Source organism: Nerophis lumbriciformis, linkage group LG28, assembly GCF_033978685.3.
Source record: "Nerophis lumbriciformis linkage group LG28, RoL_Nlum_v2.1, whole genome shotgun sequence".
Taxonomy (NCBI): domain Eukaryota; kingdom Metazoa; phylum Chordata; class Actinopteri; order Syngnathiformes; family Syngnathidae; genus Nerophis; species Nerophis lumbriciformis.
Window position 1 is genome coordinate 1,992,288 of NC_084575.2, and position 19,918 is coordinate 2,012,205.

Here is a 19,918-nt window from a genome sequence, read left to right on the forward strand (position 1 = left end):
AGAAAGCTGGCGTAAACAAGCTAGCAAGCTACGGAGTTTGCCGCCAATGTATTTCTTGTAAAGTGTATACAAAGGAGTACGGAAGCTGGACAAATAAGATGCCAAAAACCAACCACTTTCATGTGGTATTGGACAGAAAGGAGGACTTTTTTTCTCCTCCATTTGAAAATGCGGACGTTATCAGCACCACTATCTGATTCCTATCAATGCAAGTCATCACAATCAGGTAATACACCAACTTATATTCTTGTCTTCATGAAAGAAAGGAATCTATATGTGTTAAACATGCTTGTATTATCTTTAAACACCTTTAACTTGTTAACAATATTAACTATATGTGTTAAACATGTTTGTATTATCTTTAAACACCTTTAACTTGTTAACAATATTAACTATATGTGTTAAACATGCTTGTATTATCATTAAACACCTTTAACTTGTTAACAATATTAACTATATGTGTTAAACATGTTTGTATTATCTTTAAACACCTTTAACTTCTTAACAATATTAACTATATGTGATAAACATGCTTGCATTATCTTTAAACACCTTTAACTTGTTAACTATATTAACTATATGTATTAAACATTCTTGTATTATCATTAAACACCTTTAATGTATTAACAATATTAACTATATGTGTTAAACATGCTTGCATTATCATCAAACACCTTTCACTTGTTAACAAAAACATATCTTTCATAAATAAGTAAATATAAATGATATATATGAATGAGGTAGATCCCCACGACTTGATCAATTGAAAAGTAGCTCGCCTGCAGAAAAAGTGTGGGCACCCCTGCTCTAAAACAACTTAAACCTAGAAAGCCAGCTGGCTCAGATAAGTTGGAGCCGCTTTTCCTAAAGTTGGCAGGTGAAATTATAGCTGGACCACTGACTCACATTTTTAACCTTACTCTAATTTCAAATGAAATCCCCTTGGATTGGAAATCTGCCCTTGTAATCCCCCTATTAAAAGGAGGTGACCCTAGTAATCTAAATGATTACAGACCGATCTCTAAACTCTCTGTTCTGGAAAAAGTGCTTGAATCCCTTCTCAGTGAACAGATAAAATACTTTTTGGACACCAACTTTATTCTGTTACCATTTCAGTCAGGTTTTGGCAGAAATAACAGTACTGTTACTGCTGCTATGAAGTTTATAAATGATGTAACTGAAGCTCTTGACAAGAAGCAGTGCTGTCTGTCCCTCTTTATTGACTTTTCAAAGGCATTTGATACTGTTGATCATGTCATTTTAATCAAACGTCTTTCAGCTATTGGTTTTTCTCAGCAAGCAGTTGGATGGTTTGCAAATGACCTCACAAGCAGAACTCAGGCTGTTCAGATAGAAGGTTCCTTCTCGGACGTAATGCAAGTGGAAAAGGGTGTCCCTCAAGGTTCTGTGTTGGGCCCATTATTAATTAATAATTAATAATCTTGGACAGAATATTCTGAACTCAACTTTCCATTCCTACGCTGATGATACTGTCATATACTGCACAGCACCCACTCCTGCTGAGGCCTTTAAATATCTACAACGTGCATTTGACAGAGTACAAGAACAACTTTGCTATCTTCAACTGCTTTTAAATGCAGAGAAAACAAAGTGTATGTTCTTTACCACATCAAAAACTGTAAGATCAGCACTGTGTGAGAACATTTGAACAAGAAATGGGCAACAAATTGTGTTAGTATCTGCTTTTAAATATTTAGGATTTTTAATTGATGACCACTTGAGTTTTAAGGAGCACATTCAGTATGTTGTAAAAAAAATCTGAAACTTTTACTGGGATTTTATTATAGAAACAAGTCTTGCTTTTCTTTTACTGTGAAACAGAAATTGGTGGAAACAACCTTTTTACCTGTTATTGACTATGGAGATGTGTTGTACATGAATGCTACTGCTGGTTGTCTCCACAAGCTGGATAGTGTGTACCACGGGGCACTGAGATTCATCACTAACTTACTCACCATTGTGTGTTATACTCAATGGTTAACTTACTCACCATTGTGTGTTATACATAATGGTTAATTTACTCACCATTGTGTGTTATACTCAATGGCTAACTTACTCAACATTGTGTTATACTCAATGGTTAACTTACTCACCATTGTGTGTTATACTCAATGGTTAACTTACTCAACATTGTGTGTTATACTCAATGGTTAACTGAACATCTTTATGTGCTCGACGCCTCAATCATTGGTATGTGTTCATCTACAAAACTATTCTGGGTATCACCCCATCATATCTGTCTTGTATTTTAACAAAGAAAGAAACAAGGAAGTCACAATCTTCATTCAATGAATGATCGCAATTTGTCGTCCCCAAAGTAAGAACTGAACTGGGCAAGAAAGCATTTAGGTTTTCAGCAGTGAAGGCTTGGAATAACCTACAATCCAATATTCAACTTCAAACCCTTGTTACATTGAATGAGTTTAAAGCTTCTGTGAAAGTATTGCAGTCTACCTTGTCTGTATGCACATGTGTTATGTCAGCAAGTTTTAATATTGTACATTTGATGTTTTATGTGTTGTTTAATTTTTAATGTAACCTTGCTGCTGCCCTCTTGGCCAGGTCTCCCTTGGAAAAGAGATCTTTGATCTCTATGGGATTTTTACCTGGCTAAATAAAGAAGAAAAAACACAAACCAAAAAAAAACAGCTGTTTATTTGAAGTCTTAAAGAAGTCAACTATGTGTGCAGTGCAAGGTGAAATGCAGTTATGTCATCTTCTTGTCAATAACACACACATCACACTTTTGCGTGTTGTTGCTTCCTTATTTGTCATTATTCAAAGCTGATGTTAATGTGTAGCAGCGGCAGCTGAACTCAATGTGACAACGTGTCATAGTTACGTCAGTCAGCTGGAATTAAAAATACAAATAGTTGTGTCGTTAGTCCAGAATCTTCATGGACGACATAATTAGGAACCAGTACGGAAAAAAAATGGTACTTGGTATACATCTCTTATCTTTAAACCTTTGAAATATGCTGACATATGTGCTGCTAAAGGTAATTAAACAGTAGCCATATTGAATGTTTGCCTTCATTTGACCACGTGAGGTAAGGAGGACGGCCTCTAGGTCACATGGTTACACCCCAGCAATTACACTGTTGATGATTGATGAGCATTCATTTTTAAATGGTGGTGTTAAAAAGCAAGTATATCTCCATCTTTAGTCATAAATGTGGCCCCCGGATGAACATGTGTCACAAACATTGTATTAGATGATATGTGGATGTTGTGCTTACTTGGACTGTGATGAAGCTGTGAGGACTCAGGTGCTTTGTCTTCATGCTCTTCAGTCTTCACAGAGACAACAGTCAGTGGAAACTTGCTGACATCATCCTCCTCCTGCCCTACAGGACACTCTCCCTCCTCTTCCTCTTTCATGTGTGAGGGCTGTGGATCCTCTGAAGTGAAACTGTCCCCCTGCAGATGAGGGAGACATTCTTCTTGGTGTCCAATCAGCTGATGGATGTCTACAGGACACAAACAAAACACATTTTAACTCCTACATGCTAAATATTAAATTGTACATGAACTATAGGGCTGTGGCTATTGAAAATGTTATTAATCAAGTGTTCTACTGGAAATGTTTTCGATTAATCGAGTAACTGGATAAAACTTAGTGTTGCTTGGTTAAAGACAAATTTAAGCGACTTTAAGACATTTCACTTAATAATGAACGGCCAATTGGTTTGAGATGGTATGAGATCAAGATGTCATCTTTAGATCAGGCTTTGTTTTTTCCACAATCACTGCCACATTAAAAAGTTAAAGTACCAATGATTGTCACACACACACTCGGTGTGGCCAGATTGTTCTCTGCATTTGACCCATTAACCTTGATCACCCCCTGGGAGGTGAGGGGAGCAATGAGCAGCAGCGGTGGCCGCGCCCGAGAATCATTTTTTACGGAGATTTAACCCCCAATTCCAACCCTTGATGCTGAGTGCCAAGCAGGGAGGTAATGGGTCCCATTTGTATAGTCTTTGGTATGACACAAGCTACCCATCTCAGCGCAGACAGTCTAACCACTAGGCCACTGAGTAGGTGGATGTAGCAGGTGTTGTAGTAGGTTAATGGCTGCACCAATATGAAGGAAATAACAGGTCAGTATAGCTTTTACACACATAAATAACTTGTCAAACCTGCCAGCTAGCAGGCAAGGTTTACAGCATTAGTTACCATGGTAACTGACTCTGACTTTGTCTTACCTCTCTTATTTATATACTCAGGAGTTTGCACTTAACCTGCTCTCTGGAATATTCCCCCGGTGACTGTGTGAGTTTTGTGTAAACATGTTGATACACTTTGTTACAAACTGAGAGGAACATCAACCTCTCATAAATATTGTGTGTCTGAACATCCTCACATGACAATTCATCTTCCTATAGACAATCTATTGAAGAAAAGTGTTAATAATAAATATAAAGTTAGTAAAGATGTGAGAGTAAGAAGTAAACAAACCTGTTGTGTGTAACACAACTTGATGTTTTTCATGTTGTCGCTCCTTCTCCTCTTTTGTTGGACAAAGTTCCTCCTCGTACTCTGCTATGGTTCTTTCGCACATTTTCACACAATCACAACACTTTACACTCACACTTGATCTCTGCTTAGCGATGTGTTTTCATCTCTCTTTGTTAGCAGCTAACAAGCTAAGCTAACTAGCAAGCTAAGCTAGCTGGAGAAGTGCGCTCAGACTAATATACAAACAGTTATTATGACTCTATTTAATAGAGTGTAATAAAGGACATATATGTGTACATGGACGCACAGATTAAGAACACTGAACTGTGACGACTGCAATAACGTCTTCACCGTCAGACGCCATCTTGCTTTATCCTCGCCTTGTTTGCTTCGCGCGCAGTCTTATCAGATCTCGCGAGAGAAACAAGTAACCAGCTCTTTTCCAGATCTCGCGAGAGAAACAAGTAACCAGCTCTTCCCCCCCACCCCCGGTACAACTATTTCAACATTCTGAAAATAAAAATAAACTTTTACATTTTCAAAACAAAGACATGCAACTTATTTTGGTAAATAAACAGTAGTTTATATGACCCCTTTAAATGATAAGTTGGCTGATCAGAGCGAGACGAGTCGTGGCTCCTCAGCTTCATGCAGGACGGAGTGGTAGGAGGCGTGGGCGAGGTTGACTGCTCCCTTTTGTGCAGGTGTTGTGCCGGAAAACGCACCCCTGCCATAATATGCACCCCTTGACGCGGGAGCGCGCTTACGTCACTCGGTTGCGTCACTCGTCTCGAAAAGTATATCTAACTCGGCTGTTGGCTGAAATCGCCTCTTTTAAATCGCCTCTTTCGGCATAAAAAAGTACATAAAGTGAAATAATCCAAGTTTTCTTTACTTGTGCTTTACTTGTGGATGAATTAAAAATTGTGAGCCTTTAATGATTTCGCCGTCATTCAAGTGGCTGAAATCGCCTCTTTCGGCATAATAAAGTACATAAAGTGAAATTATCCTTACTTGTGGATGGATTCCAAATTGTGAGCATTTAATGATTTCGCCGTCATTAGATCAGATAAGGCGAAAACAACAATTAATATTGGAATATTTGCTGTCCCGAAAATGTAGTATTGTCTACCTTGACAGCTACTGTAAAGAATATGTACACCAAAGTAAACCTCTATATGTACTTTTTTAGAGACATCAAGAAGAACGAATGTTTGCTGCTTCATTCGACGTGTTGTCGTGATCCAATACTCGTATTTTAAAAATATGACATTTTCTTTAACTTTAAGGAGCTCATGGGTGGATGGATGAATAAATAAATGAATGCATCTGATATCTACCTTTGATTTGGTTTTAAGAAGTTTCAAATTGAACATTCACAAATAACGTTACCAAAAGTACCCGAAGTACCAGAGGCGGAGTTATGGGGGGGTGCATTACCCACCTGCCACAGAATGCACCCCCCATCTATCTCTGGCTAGGAAGGTCCTAGAGACATGAAACTCACCCTGGTTGCTCATCATACCCCCCCGGGTATACACTGAAAACCATGTGAAAATTGGACTACCAGAAGTGGAGTTATGGGGGGGTGCATTACCCACCTGTCACAGAATGCTCCCCCCATCTATCTCTGGCTAGGAAGGTCCTAGAGACATGAAACTCACCCTGGTTACTCATCATAGCCCCCCCCCCCCCCCCCCCCCGGTATACACTGAAAACCATGTGATGATCGGACTACTAGAAGTGGAGTTATGGGGGGGGGATGCATTTCCCACCTGCCATAAAATGCACCCCCCATCTATCTCTGGCTAGGAAGGTCATAGAGACATGAAACTCACCCTGGTTACTCATCATAGCCCGCCGGGTATACACTGAAAACCATGTGAAAATTGGACTACCAGAACTGGAGTTATGGGGGGGGGGGTGCATTTCCCACCTGCCACAGAATGCACCCCCCATCTATCTCTGGCTGGGAAGGTCCTAGAGACATGAAACTCACCCTGGTTACTCATCATAGCCCCCCCCCGGTATACACTGAAAACCATGTGATGATCGGACTACCAGAAGTGGAGTTATGGGGGGGGGGTGCATTTCCCACCTGCCATAAAATGCACCCCCCATCTATCTCTGGCTAGGAAGGTCATAGAGACATGAAACTCACCCTGGTTACTCATCATAGCCCTTTCCTTGCAGTGGGGGGGATATTTCTGTTCTAAAAATGTCTATATATATATATATATATATATATATATATATATATATATATATATATATATATATATATATATATATATATATATATATATATATATATATGTATATGTATATATATATTACACACACTGCTGTGTCAATCCAAAACACACAATTTATTGGTCTCTTAACATGTTTCCAGAAGAAAAGAAAATTATGGTTTCAAAGTTGGTTCCTTTTGGATGTTCCAATTCAGAAGAAGTGCAGTGTTATTTCTATGTAACACAAAATAAATAAAAACCTATACCAAACTTATTGCGTTTGTTTTTATTTGCCAATGATTTTGATAGGAAGCCATATAACTTCTCACAATTTACGTTTTCTTTTCTCGATTAAACTCTAGAGTACATTTGAATAAACTAATCACTGAGATAGGCTCCAGCGCCCCCCGCAACCCCAAAGGGAATAAGCGGTAGAAAATGGATGGATGGATGGATAGTTGATTTTACGTTATTGTGTATCAATGTATGTTGAATTGCAACAATATCAAAGTAAAAACATGGATCTTATCATCTTGCTAGTTTATGTATTTATCATAAGATGCTTATACGCTAACCTAAGTTTTTTTTTAGTTTGCAGAGAAAATATTGAAAGGGCAGCCAATTAACATTGAGACGCACCTTTCAGCTGTGAACAATTTGAGACTGGATATTGCCACTATTCTCCTTCAAGAAACAGGTGAATTTTATTTTTAGCAGATCAATATTAATTACTTCATGTTTGAGCTGTTTTAAATCCCATGCCCTTCAGTTGAAATGACAGGGAAATGGGTAAATCATTATAGAGGAATGTACAGCACTGTATCCAAATGCTTAGTTCTAACCTGAAATTGCCCATAACCTTGGTACAAGACACTATGTTGTACCAATTTATAAATGCTGGATATTCTGGAATTATTTAAGTAACATTAATAGTGCATGTGTGGAAGGGGTCCTCTGGGTCCTACTGTCTCACTTTCTTTTAACCCTCTATGTCAGGGTTCCCCAAACTTTTTGACTCGGGGGCCGCATTGGGTTAAAAAAATTTGGCCGGGGGCCAGGCTGTATATATATATATATATATATGTATATATATGTATGTATATATACATATATACATTGTCTTTATAATCTGTTTTGTCATTTAACATCAATTAACATTGATGTTCATCAACATTTAACATTGTCACGTTATCTATGGGAAAATTCATTTTTAGACAATATGATTTGCCTGAGCAGCTAGGAGACACCAAGAGTAACAAGCGGTAGAAAATGGATTAGAAAAGAAAGATTTAAAAAAAATAAAATTAAAAAATTAAAAATTAAAAATTAAAACTTTTTGTTTAACTTCTGACTTCCTGTGGGCCGGATTTTGGATGCTGGGGGGCCGGATCCAGCCCGTGGGCCGTAGTTTGGGGACCCCTGCTCCAGGTAATACAAGACAGTCTTGATTTTAAGAATTTGAAAATTGGTTGACTGCTTAACATATTGCTTTACTTTAACACATTTAAAAACAGATTTTTTCTCGGTAAATGATGACGTATTTCAAATGAGGTTTGCCACTAACATTTTTAAACCATAAAAAATATTGATGGCACAGATTAAGTCAAATAATCAGCACAGCTTAATACAATTACATATTACTGGAGTTTATTTTAATTTCAGCAAGATATTTGAAGAAATTCGAGACTGAATATTGATGCATACTCTTTTTCGGAACAGATGATCTCAGCAAGGTCTGTCACAGCTGTGGGATGGAGGAGGGCGATAACCCTCAATGGGTACGTTTTCACTGTGCAATACAGTCAGGCTGTGAAATAGCAGGGCGTAAATAACATCATTATTGTAGTAAAATGGAAAATGTATTTTGGTGACAATGCATAATGCGTATGAGTTCAAACAGTGTACCTTCTGTTTTAATGTGTTTGTGTACAAATTGGTTGAATGATAAACAGGTAAAAAAATAAAAAATTGTAATATGCCCTACAAATGTTAGTGAAACCAACAAATACAGAACAGTTTACTGAACTCTTCCATGACCTACTCCCTCATTTCATTCAGAAGCTGGAAAAAGGTCTCAGTCCATTTCATGTGTAGTATGAGCAAGTGGATTCTGTGGCTGTGAAGTCTCGATATGGAGCTGTAACAGTGACAATGATGAATTATTTAAATTCGGAATTTATATACATTTAATGGCCCAACTTATCTGCCTCCTCACCTCCATCCTCCTCCCCCACCTTAGATCTGCTGTGACATCTGTGATAGGTGGTTTCACCACGAGTGTGTCCTGAGGCCAGATGTGGATGGGGATTACCTGTGCCCTGCGTGTTCATGATGAGGGGAGTGTTGGAAGTATTAAACTATATTTATGTTATCCCCTTCTGCCCAATATATAATAATATTTCTGTTTATAGATGTATAGTTTTTTATGAGGAGTTACATTTTATTACAAAAAAGTGTTCTATTTTGAGTCAGTTAAGCTAGAACTAGCCAGCGATAGTCTGCGGGCTATAGAGCGTTTTCTATTTGGGCTCCAGTACTATGGAATGTTCTAGCAGTAACAGTTAGAGATGCTACCTCAGTAGAAGCATTTAAGTCCCATCTTAAAACTCATTTGTATACTCTAGCCTTTAAATAGACCCCCTTTTTAGACCAGTTGATCTGCCGTTTCTTTTCTTTTCTCCTCTGCTCCCCTCTCCCTTGTGGAGGGGGCGGGGGGCACAGGTCCGGTGGCCATGGATGAAGTGCTGGCTGTCCAGAGTCGGGACCCGGGGTGGACCGCTCGCCTGCTGACTCGTCTCCACTCGGGATGGTCTCCTGCTGACCCCACTATGGACTGGACTCTTACTATTATGTTGGATCCACTATGGACTGGACTCTCACAATATTATGTCAGACCCACTCGACATCCATTGCTTTCGGTCTCCCCTAGAGGGGGGGGGGGGGTTACCCACATATGCGGTCCTCTCCAAGGTTTCTCATAGTCATTCACATCGACGTCCCACTGGGGTGAGTTTTCCTTGCCCTTATGTGGGCTCTGTACCGAGGATGTCGTTGTGGCTTGTGCAGCCCTTTGAGACACTTGTGATTTAGGGCTATATAAATAAACATTGATTGATTGATTGATTGATTGATTGATTGTCTTTGTGTTCACTTTATTTGACGTTTGACTTTGAATATTGTATATATAAAGTATTTAACTATTGGTGGATTTTGTTATTTGTTTGTATTAAAATAAATTGCATTATACCTTGTTTGATAAGAAATTATATTTCTTCTCCTCTGACCTGAAAAAACCTATTTAATTACAAGACTGGTTTCAGATTATATTATCGTAATACCGATGTATTTATGATGTTTGGTGTGACAGGGACTTTATCTCTATTGTGAGGTAAACTTTGTTAGAGAAGTCCCATGTACCAAGAGCTGGGGACACTGTACATACCAAGAAAAACATAGGGGGTGCATTCTCAGGCAGCTGGCCTGAACGTCCTGCCTGAAAATGCAAATAACTCCACCTCTGGAGGTCCAATTTTCACATGGTTTTCAGTGTATACCCGGGGGGCTATGATGAGTAACCAGGGTGAGTTTCATGTCTCTAGAACCTTCCTAGCCAGAGATAGATGGGGGGTGCATTCTGTGGCAGGTGAGAAATGCACCCCCCCCCCCCCCATAACTCCACTTCAGGCAGTCCGATCATCACATGGTTTTCAGTGTATACCCGGGGGGCTATGATGAGTAACCAGGGTGAGTTTCATGTCTCTAGGACCTTCCTAGCCAGAGATAGATGGGGGGTGCATTCTGTGGCAGGTGGGAAATGCACCCCCCCCCCATAACTCCACTTCTGGTAGTCCGATCATCACATGGTTTTCAGTGTATACCCGGGGGGCTATGATGAGTAACCAGGGTGAGTTTCATGTCTCTAGAACCTTCCTAGCCAGAGATAGATGGGGGGGTGCATTCTGTGGCAGGTGGGAAATGCACCCCCCCATAACTCCGCCTCTGGTATTTCGGGTACTTTTGGTAACGTCATTTGTGAATGTTCAATTTGAAACTTCTTAAAACTAAATCAAAGGTAGATATCAGATGCATTCATTTATTTATTCATCCATCCACCCATGAGCTCCTAGCTTAGAGTTAAAGAAAATGTCATATTTTTAAAATACGAGTATTGGATCACGACAACACGTCGAATGAAGCAACAAACATTCGTTCTTCTTGATGTCTCTAAAAAAGTACATATAGAGGTTTACTTTGGTGTACATATTCTTTACAGTATAGCTGTCAAGGTAGACAATACTACATTTTCGGGACAGCAAATATTCCAATATTAATTGTTGTTTTCGCTTTATCTGATGTAATGACGGCGAAATCATTAAATGCTCACAATTTGGAATCCATCCACAAGTAAGGATAATTTCACTTTATGTACTTTATTATGCCGAAAGAGGCGATTTCAGCCACTTGAATGACGGCGAAATCATTAAAGGCTCACAATTTTTAATTAATCCACAAGTAAAGCACAAGTAAAGAAAACTTGGATTATTTCACTTTATGTACTTTTTTATGCCGAAAAGAGGCGATTTAAAAGAGGCGATTTCAGCCAACAGCCGAGTTAGATATACTTTTCGAGACGAGTGACGCAACCGAGTGACGTAAGCGCGCTCCCGCGTCAAGGGGTGCATATTATGGCAGGGGTGCGTTTTCCGGCACAACACCTGCACAAAAGGGAGCAGTCAACCTCGCCCACGCCTCCTACCACTCCGTCCTGCATGAAGCTGAGGAGCCACGACTCGTCTCGCTCTGATCAGGCAACTTATCATTTAAAGGGGTCATATAAACTACTGTTTATTTACCAAAATAAGTTGCATGTCTTTGTTTTGAAAATGTAAAAGTTTATTTTTATTTTCAGAATGTTGAAATAGTTGTACCGGGGGTGGGGGTGAAGAGCTGGTTACTTGTTTCTCTCGCGAGATCTGGAAAAGAGCTGGTTTGTACTTGTTTCTCTCGCGAGATCTGGGAAAAAGCTGGTTACTTGTTTCTCTCGCGAGATCTGACAAGACTGCGCGCGAAGCAAACAGGGCGAGGATAAAGCAAGATGGCGTCTGACGGTGAAGACGTTATTGCAGTCGTCACAGTTCAGTGTTCTTAATCTGTGCGTCCATGTACACATATATGTCCTTTATTACACTCTATTAAATAGAGTAACATCGTTAATAACTGTTTGCATCCGGTTATATTAGTCTGAGCGCACTTCTCGAGCTAGCTTAGCTTGCTAGTTAGCTTAGCTTGTTAGCTGCTAACAAAGAGAGATGAAAACACATCGCTAAGCAGAGATCAAGTGTGAGTGTAAAGTGTTGTGATTGTGTGAAAATGTGCGAAAGAACCATAGCAGAGTACGAGGAGGAACTTTGTCCAACAAAAGAGGAGAAGGAGCGACAACATGAAAAACATCAATTTGTGTTACACACAACAGGGTGAATTTTGGCGAATTAAACGCCTTTCTATTATTCGCTCCACATCGGTAAGCAATCTGCCATTTTCTCAAACACATTACAAACACCGAGTCAAATCAGCTCTGTTATTTTCCGTTTTTTCGACTGTTTTCCGTACCTTGGAGACATCATGCCTCGTCGGTGTGTTGTCGGAGGGTGTAACAACACGAACCGGGACGGATTCAAGTTGCACCATTGGCCCAAAGATGCGAAAGTGGCAAGAAATTGGACGAAATTTGTTCAAAATACGAGGGTGTGGGGAAAGCCGACAAAATGGTCAGTCGTTTGTTCCGCACACTTTACCGACGAAAGCTATGCTACGACAGAGATGGCAAGAATGTGTGGATATACTGCGACACTCAAAGCAGATGCATTTCCAACGATAAAGTCTAAGAAATCTGCTGCCAGACCCCCATTGAATCTGCCGGAGTGTGTGAGCAATTCAGGGACAAAGGACCTCGGTAGCACGGCAAGCAATGGCGGCAGTTTGTTCCCGCAGACGAGGGAGCTAAACCCCCTGGATGTCTTGGCTCACACCGTCCCTTATGCCACCGAAGATGATCAAGAGAAGAATATCGACCCTAGCTTCCCTGGCCTGCTGACATCAACTCCAAAACTGGACAGATCGGCTTTCAGGAAAAAAGAGCGGAAGAGGGTATGTCTACAGAATATATTAATTGATGAAAACTTTATTCATTACTCGCGGTTTTACATAAATTATTATACATAAACTGTGTTTACCAATAATTTAGCTTAAAAACTTTTTTTTTTTTTCAATCATTCGAGTACATTCGGGTAGTCTTGTGCAATGCAGTATTTTGTGTCTATTTAGGTATGGTTAACCTGAGTGAAGTCTCCCCATTATTTTGTTACAGATGTTACAGGACATTTTTTCGAACTCTTATCGACATTCACTGTTCTCTGAAGAGGATGATTGTCAAACTTTGTCAAGAGCGGATATTGGAGTTCAGATGTACTCTGATGTGAAGTCTAAAGGTAACAATTAATCGCCAAATTCGTCCGCGCTTTCTCCCGTGTCCCTGGCTGTCGTGTCGTTTTCGTCGGTTTCGCTTGCATACGGTTCAAACCGATATGACTCAATAGCTTCAGTTTCAATTTTGTTTTCGCTACCTGCCTCCACACTACAACCATCCGTTTCAATACATGCGTAATCTGTTAAATCGCTTAAGCCGCTGAAATCCGAGTCTGAATCCGAGCTAATGTCGCTATAGCTTGCTGTTCTATCCACCATGTTTGTTTGTATTGGCATCACTATGTGACGTCACAGGAAAATGGACGGGTGTATATAACGATGGTTAAAATCAGGCACTTTGAAGCTTTTTTTAGGGATATTGCATGATGGGTAAAATTTTGAAAAAAAACTTCGAAAAAATAAAATAAGCCACTGGGAACAGATTTTTAATGGTTTTAACCATTCTGAAATTGTGATAATGTTCCCCTTTAAGGGTTGGAATTGGGGGTTAAATCACCATAAAAATGATTCCCGGGCGCGGCCCCCGCTGCTGCTCACTGCTCCCTTCACCTCCCAGGGGGTGATCAAGGGTGATGGGTCAAATGCAGAGAATGATCTGGCCACACTTAGTGTGTGTGTGACAATGATTGGCACTTTAACTTTTTAATGTAGCAGTGATTGTGGAAAAAACAAAGCCTGATCTAAAGATGACATCTTGATCTCATACCATCTCAAACCAATTGGCCGTTCATTATTAAGTGAAATGTCTTAAAGTCGCTTAAATTTGTCTTTAACCAAGCAACACTAAGTTTTATCCAGTTACTCGATTAATCGAAAACATTTCCAGTAGAACACTTGATTAATAAAATTTTCAATAGCCACAGCCCTATATTTCATGTATGATTTAATATTTAGCATGTAGGAGTTAAAATGTGTTTTGTTTGTGTCCTGTAGACATCCATCAGCTGATTGGACACCAAGAAGAATGTCTCCCTCATCTGCAGGGGGACAGTTTCACTTCAGAGGATCCACAGCCCTCACACTTGAAAGGGAACGAGAAGGATCCGAAGCCCCCCTATTTTAAAGAGGAAGAGGAGGGAGAGTGTTCTGTAGGGCAGGAGGAGGATGATGTCAGCAAGTTTCTACTGACTGTTGTCTCTGTGAAGACTGAAGAGCATGAAGACAAAGCACCTGAGTCCTCACAGCTTCATCACAGTCCAAGTAAGCACAACATCCACATATCATCTAATACAATGTTTGTGACACATGTTCATCCGGGGGCCACATTTATGACTAAAGATGGAGATATACTTGCTTTTTAACACCACCACTTAAAAATGAATGCTCATTAATCATCAACAGTGTAATTGCTGGGGTGTAACCATGTGACCTAGAGGCCGTCCTCCTTACCTCACGTGGTCAAATGAAGGCAAACATTCAATATGGCTACTGTTTATTTACCTTTAGCAGCACACATGTCAGCATATTTCAAAGGTTTAGTGGTGAAGATTAGGGATGTATACCAAGTATCATTTTTTTTAGTACTGGTTCCTAATTATGTCGTCCATGAGGACCGTGAAGATTCTGGACTAACGACACAACTATTTGTATTTTTAGAAGTTCCACTTGTTTCACCACTTTTGAAGATGTTAGCAGACAGGGCTGAAGACTAGCAACCAAGGCCGACGGGTGGAAGCCCGTAGACAAAGCCAATGGCTGGAGGCAAACAGCATGTCGATGGAAGGCTAGTAGGCAGGTCGATGGTGGAAGGCTAGCAGGCAGGTCGATGGTGGAAGGCTAGCAGGCAGGTCGATGGTGGAAGGCTAGTAGGCAGGTCGATGGTGGAAGGCTAGCAGGCAGGTCGATGGTGGAAGGCTAGCAGGCAGGTTGATGGTGGAAGGCTAGTAGACAGGCCGATGGTGGAAGGCTAGCAGGCAGGCCGATGGTGGAAGGCTAGCAGGCAGGCCGATGGTGGAAGGCTAGCAGGCAGGCTGATGGTGAAAGGCTGGTAGGCAGGTTGATGGTGGAAGGCTAGCAGGCAGGTCGATGGTGGAAGGCTAGCAGGCAGGTCGATGGTGGAAGGCTAGTAGGCAGGTCAATGGTGGAAGGCTAGCAGGCAGGTCGATGGTGGAAGGCTAGGAGGCAGGTCGATGGTGGAAGGCTAGTGGCGCAGTTGGTACAGTGGCCGTGCCTGAGGGTTCCTGGTTCAATCCCCACCTTCTACCAACCTATTCACGTCTGTTGTGTCCTTGAGCAGGACACTTCACCCTTGCTCCTGATGGGTCGTGGTAAGCGCCTTGCATGGCAGATCCCGCCATTAGTGTGTGAATGAGTCAATGAGACGGGATGAGTTTGCTAAGTACAAAAATGAGTCGAAATTTTTGAATGAAAGAAACTGCTGTTTTAAATGTGTCCTCTAAATGTCGCAATAGCAATTTTTTGTATCTTTGTAGATAATGCTACATATGTAAAACACAACTAAAACACATGATGTTAGCGCACCAGTCGGGGAAAATTAGCAAACTACATCAAAAACATCCTGTAATTAGATTTTGATATTACTTATTTATCTTGATAGATTGAAAATGAACACCAATGAATTGACTGATTATCACATAATTGATTCTGAAAGTGTAAAAAAGGACAACTAAAGATAGAATACTATGGTGTGTAAAAAACAACAACATGATTTGTACATTTTCAGAATGTGTTTGTTCTATTTTTAAACAAAGAAAACAATCTGCAGTTGTCTTTATTTGTATGTTACAACTTGGAGTAGATCTTCCTCCCTGTGGCCCCGTCATCTAAAATTAGTTTAAACACCCCGGGCCTAGATCTTCCTGCGAAAAGCAGATACGTGAAAAAGATCTAATTATGAAACGGAATAGATCCCTAAAGATTTGTTGAGTAATATCAAGGATTATCTGTCGGTGGCGTTCCCAGACATGTGGAACTATCTTGAGTTCCAGACGTCATTCTACACCACAAATTGTGGTTAAGTTTAGAGATAAAGTTTAGGTGTCATAGACCGTATACAGAATAAAATATTTACACACTTTATATCAGTGAGTGTAAAATTAAGAATGCCTCAATCAATGCTGCCTTGTACTTATAAAAAAAACTTGCTCCTCATCAAATTTCCAAGTCTGTTTTTGTACTCACTTTTGAATGAATTTTAGTGGCTGGGACAAGAGGAAGTATTTCCCGTGTTTTTATTGGTTGTTTTGTTACACTCTTTTAACACAACACAAGAAAGAACACAAATAATGTCATTGTGTTAACAGTGTCAGTCCAAAACTATTTATATTCTCTCTTTCTTATTGACTTATTTACCCAACAGACGTTCAACAGCCCCTTCACATTAAAGAGGAAGAGGATGATCCACAGCCCACCTACATTAAAGAGGAAGAGGAGGATCCACAGCCCACCCACATTAAAGAGGAAGAGGAGGATCCACACAGGAAAGAGGAAGAGGAGGGAGAGTGTGTTGTAGGGCAGGAGGAGGATGATGTCAGCAAGTTTCCACTGACTGTTGTCTCTGTGAAGACTGAAGAGCATGAAGACAAAGCACCTGAGTCCTCACAGCTTCATCACAGTCCAAGTAAGCACATATCATTTTATTCTCAGGGCATTCAATCCATCACAACTGGACTGTTCACTTTGTCTTAGAAGACTCATCCAAGTAGGCTTCATCACTTCATGCTCATACACTTCAAGTCTTAAATCTAATCCTTGGAATTTAGAGGGGAACTGCACTTTTTGGGGGAATTTTTCTATCGTTCACAATCATTATAAAAGACATGATGGTGGATAAATTAAAAAAAAAAAATCACATTACAACAAGGGCCAGGCGATATGGTCTTTTATTAATATGTGGATATGTTTAGGCCATGTCACGATACACCATATATATGTGGATATGTTTAGGCCATGTCGCGATACACCATATATATGTGGATATGTTTAGGCCATGTCACGATACACCATATATATGTGGATATGTTTAGGCCATGTCACGATACACCATATATATGTGGATATGTTTAGGCCATGTCACGATACACCATCAGTGTTTCCCACACATTCATTTATTTGTGGCGGCCCGCCACGAAAGAATTACGTCCGCCACAAATGGATTTTTCGGCTTTTGACTCGCTCGACCGCTCATAAAAGCAATGGGACTCTGTCTGTGAATGTTGCTTGTAGTTACAACTCCGGTGCAGTAGGTGGCGGTAGCCTACTATGCATTGTAACTCCGCCAATAGCACTTAATTCACCTGGTGGGCCAGAAGAAGAAGAAGAGGGACGGACGGACGGACGGACGGGATCAAAATACGAGGGTAATACAGGTTATAGGTAGATAGGTTATAGCTGCATCGCTCGCGGCTCGTCATATATTTAACGTTAATCCGCGATTTCACCGAGCGTTTCACTGATGGTGAGCAGCCTGACGCTGCTTCATTAACACCGCCGCTGTTTGACTCGGGTTCCGGGGCAGATGCACGTAGTAACATTAAAGGCCCCTCATTTCAAGATTTAAACTGTGATCGGGCTTTAAACAGGTGGCTGACCTGTTCAGATGAGTGTAACTGCTACTGGTCAAATAATGTGAAATAGCATTTAATTTTACATGCATGCAATGCCATTTAAATGTAATTATAGATAATAATAATAATAATAATAATAATAATAAATACTGTGTAGTGTTGTAAATAGTCAACAGGAAGGATTTTAGTAAGATATAAGCCATGAGCACTACACAGCCAGAAAAAAACCTAGGCAGGACAAGTAAAAATATTGGGGCAAGTAGATTTGAGAAGTCGGGCAAGTGGAAAAAAACCTTAACGTTGAACCCTGCATGTGTTGAGCTGCTGCCGCTTAAGGTTAGACGGCACTGTACATAGAGCGCTTCTGCTCGTTAGTAATAAATTCTAATGTTGGATGTTCACTCCTTCACACAGATGAGTATAGAAAAATATTTTCAACGGCCGAAAAGGGCTCGACTTGGAGAGGAGGTAGGCCTACAGTCCGGACCACAGGTGCGACCTGTTCAGCAGCAGCAAGAGGAGGAGGAGGAGGAGGAGGAGGAGGAGGAGGTTGACTGACTGTGGCAGGACACCTCTGCCTCTGTTTCACTTCATGTTGCTGGTAAATAATATGGTTGTAGTAGTAGGCTAAAGTTAAATTATTTAGTATTCACTAATTAAAGGGGCAGAGCTTTAAGAGACATTTTAGCTTTTATATTTTATAAGATATATTTTTTGTAAGAACCACAATTAATAAATATATTTCAGTGAATCACTAATTGTTCAAATCTGTATATAAATATGTACATAAAATGTTGTAATTATATTCCAACTCCGCGTTCTTCTTGGTCATCGCCGCTACCGCCGCCACCCCCCGCCCCCCGACCACACCACCACAAATAGATGCCTGTCCTGTGGGAAACACTGACCATATATATGTGGATATGTTTAGGCCACGTCACGATACAGCATATATATGTGGATATGTTTAGTCCATGTCACGATACACCATATATATGTGGATATGTTTAGGCCATGTCACGATACACCATATATATGTGGATATGTTTAGGCCATGTCACGATACACCATATATATGTGGATGTGTTTAGGCCATGTCACGATACACCATATATATGTGGATATGTTTAGTCCATGTCACGATACACCATATATATGTGGATATGTTTAGGCCATGTCACGATACACCATATATATGTGGATATGTTTAGTCCATGTCACGATACACCATATATATGTGGATATGTTTAGTCCATGTCGCGATACACGATATATATGTGGATATGTTTAGTCCATGTCGCGATACACCATATATATGTGGATATGTTTAGGCCATGTCACGATACACCATATATATGTGGATATGTTTAGGCCATGTCACGATACACCATATATATGTGGATATGTTTAGGCCATGTCACGATACACCATATATATGTGGATATGTTTAGGCCATGTCGCGATACACCATATATATGTTTAGGCCATGTCACGATACATCATATATATGTTTAGTCCATGTCGCGATACACCATATATATGTTTAGGCCATGTCACGATACACCATATATATGTTTAGTCCATGTCGCGATACACCATATATATGTGGATATGTTTAGGCCATGTCACAATACACCATATATATGTGGATATGTTTAGGCCATGTCACGATACACCATATATATGTTTAGTCCATGTCGCGATACACCATATATATGTTTAGTCCATGTCGCGATACACCATATATATGTGGATATGTTTAGGCCATGTCACGACACACCATATATAAATAAATGATAAATGGGTTGTACTTGTATAGCGCTTTTCTACCTTCAAGGTACTCAAAGCGCTTTGACACTACTTCCACATTTTACCCATTCACACACACATTCACACACTGATGGAGGGAGCTGCCATGCAAGGCGCTTAACAGCACCCATCAGGAGCAAGGGTGAAGTGTCTTGCTCAGGACACAACGGACATGACGAGGTTGGTACTAGGTGGGGATTGAACCAGGGACCCTCGGGTCGCGCACGGCCATTCTTCCACTGCGCCTGTTTAGTCCATGTCACGATACACCATATATATGTTTAGGCCATGTCGCGATACACCATATATATGTGGATATGTTTAGGCCATGTCACGATACACCATATATATGTGGATATGTTTAGGCCATGTATCGATACA

General features: G+C 40.3%; 1 long non-coding RNA gene across 1 annotated transcript; it reads left to right on the top strand.

Annotated features, from left to right (window-relative positions):
* Window positions 1–12,316: 12,316 nt before the first annotated feature.
* On the top strand, window positions 12,317–14,299 carry LOC140680204 (uncharacterized). Its single transcript, XR_012051418.1, has 3 exons — window positions 12,317–12,863; window positions 13,084–13,204; window positions 14,136–14,299. It is a non-coding gene; the product is annotated as an uncharacterized lncRNA (long non-coding RNA).
* The last annotated feature ends 5,619 nt before the right edge of the window (window positions 14,300–19,918 follow it).